Source organism: Temnothorax curvispinosus, unplaced genomic scaffold (assembly GCF_003070985.1).
Source record: "Temnothorax curvispinosus isolate PA1 unplaced genomic scaffold, ASM307098v1 QBEX01007781.1, whole genome shotgun sequence".
Classification (NCBI taxonomy): Eukaryota; Metazoa; Arthropoda; class Insecta; order Hymenoptera; family Formicidae; genus Temnothorax; species Temnothorax curvispinosus.
The window spans coordinates 482211-491380 of NW_020217561.1; the positions used below are offsets into that span (position 1 = coordinate 482211).

Below are 9170 nucleotides of genomic sequence, written 5' to 3' on the forward strand. Positions count from 1 at the left end.
TCGATTTCTTCATTCACGCTCCTCGTTCTGTTCAAAATCTCCCCTATCTCCCTACGCGTGTCATCTCAAGACTCTTGCGGTATTTCAAGCCCTCAGTATACTTCGCGTCGGATTAATAAAACTTAACGAGCCGAGCTCCGCGAAAACATATTTCTCGTCCAATTACGTTATTTTCCTTAGTGCACCTTCATCTTTCACTCTCTGCTTGTCTCTTATGCCAAGATTTGTTTAGCTACGGTAAAAAATGATGCTCGTATTATAAGTATATCAAACACATTATTATCATTATTATTTGATACCTAAAATACGCGTATAATTCTCATTTCTTAAAACATTTAACGTCATTTCACGTAAAAATACTTCAATATAATTGCGCATTAATCATTTTCTAAAAATATGTAACAAAATAATTTGTTTATCCATCAACCTGAATTCTTTCTCTTTACCAAAACGCAATTTTCACGCGCAATAATATTGATTTCCAAGATTTGACGATAAACGCCGTGAACGCGGCAGACCAAAAGTAGCGTGACAAAAGTAGCACACGTTCACGGATAATCAGGATGATTACTTTTCCGACGAAATAGTGCGAACCGACGAGAAGGGAGTAGAATTCATAGACGGTGGAAATGGTAGGTCGTCGGTGGAACGCCAAGTTGATAATTGGAAATTCATGAGATTCCCAAACTAAGTTGTTCTAATCTGTTTCATCCCTGCACGACCATCTGACCTCACTGCGTAGCCGCAAACTGTGAAAGATTAGGAAACGTCGTGCTTCCAACATCCTCCATTCCTCCATACGTATATATTCACTCGTCCTAGGAGAGCATTGCTCAGTAAAACGTAGCTATCAGCTACATTATAATATTATACTATAATTGTGATCAAAGTACTTATTTCATAATAAATGCAGGAAAATATTGATTAAATTGCGACAGTATTATAATGATTATAAAGCCTAAATAAATTTGACAGTTTTGTTTAACATAAAAGATTAACTCAGAATACACCATCAGTTGTGTATTCATACTATTATAAAAATTTGAATATTTCACTATAACGATACCTAACAATTCTATTTTAAAATAGAAATATTACTAAACTGGAATTATCAGTATTATTAATATATTATTAGTATAAAATAAAATCCTAGAATATATACATATAAATAAAATATAAGATTTAAATATAAGCTAAAAATGTATGTGTTAATTAATATATATATATATATATTTACACGAAGTATATTGATGTGGCTTATACTTGAATATTACAATAGTACTATATCTTAAAACGTCAAATTCGTTTAAAATACACTAAACTGCACGTAAAATATTTTTAGTATTTTCAGAATGCAATAATGATCATAAAATATAACGTCGACGCAATTAAGAGCTCGTATCGAGCTATTCGCTTTTAAGGTACAAGCGAATGACGCAGCTCGAAATTCAGTTCTTTCGTAAGGAGTGTAAGGACCTTCGACCTCGTCGAAGTTAAGAACTCGGAGCGGCAGTCAACGGTAATCTCGGGAGGATAATGGGTGGTCCGGGAGTGTATTGTGCGCGTCTTAGCCGATTCGCAAACGAGAACAATGGTCCGGGCGTAGGTTAATGACCAATCTCGAGAAGGCGGGCTGAAATTTCGACGCTAGGTGCGAATCGAGCCGGTGACTTCGAGGAGAACTTCCATTGGCTAATAAGAGCTCTTCTCAAAAGCACTCGAGACTTTCAAGATAAAGTTTTTATTGATGTTATATTACTGAAAGAATTTTCTTTGAAATATTTCCATAGGTAGGTATTATTACGTATCTTGAATTATACATTGTATCCTACACATCATTCTGCTCTTTTTATAGATTCTTTGATCAGTTCGATATCTATTAGAAAAGTGTTTTTGAGTTATTACAGATAAAAGAGATTTTATCAAAAAAACTTAAAAAGTAGAGTAAAAAATAGAATTTTCTTTACAGTTAATTTCATGTATATAAGCTTTAATTTGACAAAAGTTCAATTTAACAGTTAATTATTATAGTGCTTATTTCAATGAATATCTTAACTTTTATTACACAATTTTCTATTAACATATCTAATTTAATTTCCACAAATTTGAAAGTGACACCAAAATATTATAATACATGGAAAAATCTTTTTATCCATATTAAACATCAAGAAACTTGCAGCCTAAAATTTCTAAAAAATATTAAGAATTTGAGGAATATTAAGAAAGATTTAAACTTGAAATACTTTCATCAGGCTACACACATAAGAAACGCCCTTAATCACCAAGCAGATATGTGCCAAAATTAACTTCCGACTGAAATTACATGATTAGACTTTCCTCGGGAAGACCCTGCTCCGCAAGTCGACCGAGTCGAAGACTTAATTAAGATCTTTAAAGGACTCAGGCGAAGGCCATCTCCCGATCAAGCGCGGTCGGATTGCACGCGGTAATCGCGGCATCTAGAACGATAGAACAGCGCGATCGGCTGTCGTAGAGGAGGACTCCTGGTCCGAAAGAGATAGTGGCGGTGCAATTAAGCGTTTAATCTGAGAAGTTCTTGGTCAGATCGAGACCAAGAATCCAGAGACGCCGCGTTCGGACGCAATTACAGCAAAGATTATCGTCGCGGAGCTTCGACAGCGAGATCCGTGAGGCAGGAACTCGTGGGTCCTTCGTCCAACCGGCAGCCGGATCCTTGGAATCCCCCTTCCATTGTGCACGGAAACTTCGGAAATGAAACTGGACAGTGGCTAAGGCTAAGGATTTAATCAAAGTACACCGGACACGGGACGACCTAATTTTCTGATGACCGTGAGAGATTCGTAACGCACTCAAGGAGCGGTTGGCGTTTCTCGGACCGCACTACTATCTCGCGCCTGATGTTCGGTAGCAGAAACGCTCGGGAAACTTTCGAAAGCACGGTTGCAATCGCCGGCTTTTACTAAGTTGCGAACCAGAGAAGAGCATTTTGGATTTGGTGCGAGGAGCTCGTTAAAGAGTCGCTAAGACTCGTTTTAAGTTGCCTGCGAAGAAACTTTTAATCTGCACGGGTGTTTCAGCTATGAAGAAATCCCGTGAAGACTTCGTTTGCGACTTGATTACGAGATTAATTGAGATTGAATTAAAGTAACATTAGCGTTAAAGTAAGTTACTATTCTAATTACTAATTATTAAAGTCTAGCGTTTATTTGGTATTATATAAATTATTATAAGTCTTATTATCTATTGATTACAATTTGTACGAGAAAAACGTTGTATAGAGCCAATCTTAATTAATTCGAGTTTATTTTATCTTTTTCTAGATTTACACATGTCACTTTTTCCAATAAGCAAAAAAAAATAATACATAATATCGATCATCTAACGTCTGACAAATGAAACTTGTCGACGAATATCGATTATAGTACAATTTCTACTGTTCTCAACGACGCATCAATGGATCTTGTGTGCACTATTTAACTTAAGAACATGATCAGTAAGAAAGCCATTTTCTGCTTTCGCGTACTTTTCGCGAAGGGATTATATCAAGAGCGAACCGTGTAGATGCGCTCTTAGTTTCCGATTCTTCTTTACTCCGGGACGATGGGTGCGTTGGAGGGAGGCGTACGAGGAAGCGAAAAGAAACGAAACGAAAACGTCACCCTCGACGACGCCCGCAATCGTCGTCTTATTGGTTCATCGGAATCACAGAGCGCTCGGCCCGACCCGACCCGGCCCGGCCCGGCCCGGGATCGCGTGTTGCAACGTCGATTCCGAAGGGATGGAAGCGGGCCTCGGTGCCAGTCGGTGTTCCTGGGACGGGTTCGGGGTCCCTCCCAGGCCATTGGTTATTCATGAAGCCCCGCTTCGAAATTGAGAGACACAACGAAGCGTTACCAGGGATAGTCGAGCTATCGATTGTCTGGCAGTTACTTCAACGAATACGCCCATTTATCCGTTTTCCCCGTCTCCCGATTTCGTCCGCAACCCAAGTGAGATCGAGAAACGTCACTGACGTCTGATCGTTTATACGCTCCTCAAATGTGAAGCGAGAGGGACACGATTGTGGAACGTAATTGTGAAATAAAGGCCAATCGCAAAATACTAATTGTTAATCGAAACTATTTATTTAAAAACGTAGCAAAAGAATAGAATTAACAAGATAAGATACAGAAATAAACCAGGAAAAATCAAAGTATTGATCTTATAATTTCATAATTTTACTTCCGCAATATAGACAATAATATAATTATGCTACAAAAGTGTTGTAATTTGACTTGTAAGTGGAAATAAATAAACAATTTATTTCTGTTTTCAAATGTTAATTTTGAACTCTCCCGATATAAAAATATAGATTCTAATATGAGTAACAATATGATGCACATAGCCTTTAAAAAACCAAAACTTCCAATATATGTTATGAAAGTCAATATGTGCCAATTCTCTATTCTCTTTTATATATCCAGTTTACAGGAGAAATTCAAAAACATCAAAATAGACAAATAAAAATGTAAATAACTGGTTTCTTTTTACATGACCCGTACAATCCTCCTATTAGAAGACTGCAGAACTAACGAATAATCTGATCGTGTATCGTTCTAAATGCAAGACATTCTAATGCGGGGGGAGTAATTTCCTGAATAATGCAAGTCTCTTCCATGTATATATTCTTAGCTTTGCCGTTCCAGGTACACGGAATGGTAAAAAAGCTCACGGATCGCGTGGACTTTTACGATAATAAAGAAATCAGGTTGAGGACGAAAAAGAAAATTTCGTAAAAACGCTATATGCATTTTTGAACGATAGCAATTTGATGCTTTGCGCTGGGATTTCAAACGCAGATTACCCGACATCCGTCGCAATAAAAATAATTAGCGCGAATGGCTGTGTTACTAGAAGTATAATCTCATTGCCACCTGAACTTTGCTCTATATTAGCGGTTTATAAATAAGTTCACCGATTTCGCCAGTATAAGAACACTTACGTCAAGCAAAGCTAAAGGTCAAAAGTACCGGCGCAAAAGTACTGACTGTTCGATGTTCGATCAAAATTTTTATGTTGGGTAAGTACGATAAATCTCGGGACATCTCGGGATAAAATATTTGTTGCATCAGGTAATGAACGCTTAAAATTAGATGTGCGTCCATTTTATTTGATCAATTTATCCATCTCGTATTGATTTCCTGGCAAAGCTATAAGATCGTATATCGTATTACACTTCAACATTTCTTATTTCCAATTGGCGATATCATTCATAGGTTCGATTATAATCTGAGCACGAATACAATCTAAAAACATATTGAATAAATAATGGATTTACTTTACGGTAAATTATGTGCAAGATTCATAAAAATGAGTTATTGGTATGAAAGAGCAATACGATAATTATTATCAATAATTCCAATCCTTTTACAATATTCCAAAATACGTAAATAAAGATTCAAATGTAAAGTTAAATAAAGAAGCGAAACGATACAGCTAGTTTAGATAAAGATAATCTTTTTCATTAATTATTACTTAATAATAATAATAATAAATAATGACAACGTGTATCCCAATTTGAAGCGATTACTGTGTCAAATACGACGAAATACACTTTGAGACGTGTCGTGCCGACGAATTATTTTCCGGTGGATCCCGGTTTCCGCAGGAATATCAATGTCACGGAATTACGACCGTCAGTGAGACCAATGTAAGGCGCATTCGTGTCCCGCGAAGTGAGCGACTAAGTGATTGCCGTCAGTGGGGGGCTTTCCCACAGGAGCGCGTTCTTATTCTGCAATCCGGATGTGACATTTACTATCAATTTACGACGTCGCGGGCTGTTAAGCACGACCCGCGACATATGTACACGTGTCTTTATGTACAAACACACGTGTGTCTCGTAAAGGTTGCTGTTGCTAACTCACCTTTTCGAAATACATCTACTTTGATTCCTTTCCAAGACACAGTCCTTTTCAAATCGCTTCTTTAATAAAATAAGCAATTACCGAAAAATGTTGAAGACATAAAAAATATACACTTAAAAATTAATATATTTCGTCAATGTAATATTTTGTCAATATGTCGTAAGTATCCACTATGATGAAACGGAATGTAATTCCGCTGATAAAAGTTATCATATAGAAACTAAATATGGAAACGGAAATATGTCTGACTACATGCTGTCTATAACTACTTAGCCCGCAGTAAATTGATTTCCTGTTAGTCGAGATTTTTACACGATTTCTTTGTCTTATTTTCTTATGCTTCTCTTTTTCTCTTCCTCCCTCCTCCTCCTCTCTCTCTTTCTCTTTCTCTCTCTCCTTAGTTTAAGAGCACAAACTACAATATATTTATTATTTAGTCTATCGTAAATCATTAAACGTCGCAAAAAATTTATGAAATTTAACACAACATATTGATTCATGAGCTATGCTATTCATGTTTTATCATTCGTGATAAAATTGTAAACAATGTAAACAGTACTTTTTTTAAATTGTAAACAAAAAATGTCTGTTTATACATTACAGCTGACAGTTTCAGGATGCCTATGGCATCACAAAACATACAAAAGATTTGTTTTTACTGTTCAATAATGTTCTCGATATTGGATCGATAACGTACATTTTTTGCAAAAATTAAGAATTAATTTAAGCTGGATTAAAATTTTACTATTTTCATCAACTTCCTTTAACTATTTATCTATATTTTTGTAAATGTTTTTAATTAATATTTAATTAAAACAAATTTATTGATTCGTAATAATCCAGATTTGTAAAATTGATCTTACATTTATAAAAAGTATGCATAAAACATTTATATTATAAATGCTGAATATTGTAATTCATTAATAATTCGCATTATTAATTGAGAATTAATTTTAATATATCAATTAGCGTAATATTAATATTGCATATTTTCGTAAATATGCGATGGAAAATACATTGAAAACATACATAACACTCAAAAAATTTATACAAAATTAGTATCGATATACATATTTATATACCTAACGAATTATGATTCCGATGTCCGATATGTTATAAAGTTGTAGTGAGAAAGAGAGTATGCGTTGTGTGTGTGTATGTGTGTGTGTGTGTGTGTGTGTGTGTGTGTGTGTGTGTCTCAATATTCAGACTTATCATTAGATGTAATTTTGATTACATTTCTTATCGAATAAAACAGATTTGGCGCCAAACATGCTTCTTACAAAATCCATGCAGAAACGATATTTCGCGTGATACGTATAACTCGATTACAGATGCTCGATTAGGTAAATCGTACGTAATTAAGTACGCGGCGAGTGCGCGCGTCGACAGAGTTCCAACGAATCGCTCAGCAAACCAACGTCGCGCGCGCCGGTGCAACAGCCGGCTCTGTGTAAATGAGGACATTATTGCGATTAATAATTTTTCGGAATTAATTATCGCGCACCGGAGTTCGGGCGGCGCGCGCGTAACCGGCGGCGATGATTGATGGGGTCTCCATTATGAATCGCGCTGTGAAATTAATCGCTTCCTCCACCTCATTCCTATCCCCCCGTACACGCCACCAACCCGCCCGCCCGCTCCCTTGACCGCGCGACGGATTACGAATGGACCGATGATGAATACGCGATTTCCAGGTTCGCCCACGGGGCCTACCCATATCGCCGGCACGCACCTGCCTTCCGGTGCAGACGCAGTTTTTTCTTCGCTCATTAAATATTCATTATAACCCCCCGCATGCCGCGTGCGATTCGCCGCCGCAGTTTTTAGCCGAACGCCCTAATTCTCGTGGTATTATTCTCAAATTTCAATACGCATACGTTTTGATGTTTCGTATCGTACACGTCAGAATTTCCCCTGGAGAGTCGCGCGATACTCTTGAACTATACTACCCTCATTTATTTAACGGAATCAAAACTGGAAGTATTCTCGTTAGCGTTTTAACTATTTGCTGCTTTGTCATAATTCATATTAGACGTAGGAGGAAAAAATGTCAGAAAAATTTGGTTGAGAATAAATTAGTTTCAAATTAACGAAGCCGTGACCTGAAGGCGTAGGAAGCTCTGGGGCAGTCCGTATAGGTGGAAGTAAAGGGGTGGCGTAGTGTTGCAACGCGCAGGGATTGGTTGAGCTCATCCCAAAAGCGCCAGGAGATGCACAGGGCGGTTAGGCAATTTTACGCTCTCCCAGTTACAAAAACCATTTACGCTTAAATGCCCTCGCGTCCCCCAAAGTCCCACAATCCCCCCCCCCTCTCTCTCTCTCTCGTCGACCGCTGCCACCATCACCCCTCTTGCCCCTTGTTGCGAAAATTCCGTTTCGCCCGGTTAGACATGACACGACGGACGGACAACCTCCGGGGGGTTTTGGTATCCAGCAAACGTCCAGCCGGACAGGGGGGAGGGATTGCATAGCCTATGAATGTGTATCGCAATCGAGAGGGGTATCGATACCGAAACGAGATATCAGTGATCCGTCGCGTTCTTTGCGCACGTTGGACTCGCGAAATTGGAAATGTCGATTGTACGATTTACAATCCGCTATGTGTCGCAGCGATTAACCCCCCAATAGACACGTAATTTTTGTTTGTATGCTGAACGAATAGAATAGGCTAGGAAAAGCATTGGCTGGAAAACGGTTAATCAAGTATCACGCGATGTGGAACAGAATGAATTTGCCAAGGAAATTTAGCATTTTACATAAAGTGACTTTAATAATTTGCTTTTACATCGCAATTTCTTTTTATTCCATTAAAAAGAGTTCCATTAAAAATTCAAAAATAAAATATAACACGTACTAATTTAAAAAATTGCCATTAAATAAAAAACCTTATGGCTGAGAAAAAATTTCAGTAGATTGTCAATATTTCAACTTTGTCAAAAAACACTTCCGCGTAATAAAGACAAAATCCCGAAAAAATTTTCCTTGAAACGCAGTTACGATCTCTGAAGTACGCATGTTCAGATTGAGATGAAGAACAATTGCCCTTTTCAATATGCATCGTGCAATTGTAGCGCAGCTATAAAGTTTCCACTGCCATCTTCTATCTTCAAGCTTCTCGCGAATTTTTATCGCGGAAGAAAAGCGCATTCGCGAACAAATTTCGATCCCGATCGTCGTACATGGCGTATGTACGAGATTGCGAAAGACACCATTTCGCGAGACAACTGCTGCACGCTCAAGCGTATTACGGATTGCGTCCTCGTTCTGGTACATCCTGTC

The 9170-nt window shown here is 37.7% G+C and overlaps 1 protein-coding gene across 7 annotated transcripts in view; it reads right to left on the reverse strand.

The window, feature by feature from the left end:
• Positions 1 to 9170, reverse strand: part of LOC112457462 (RNA-binding protein Musashi homolog Rbp6) — a 585496-nt gene that overhangs the window by 293375 nt on the left and 282951 nt on the right. The window lies entirely within an intron of this gene.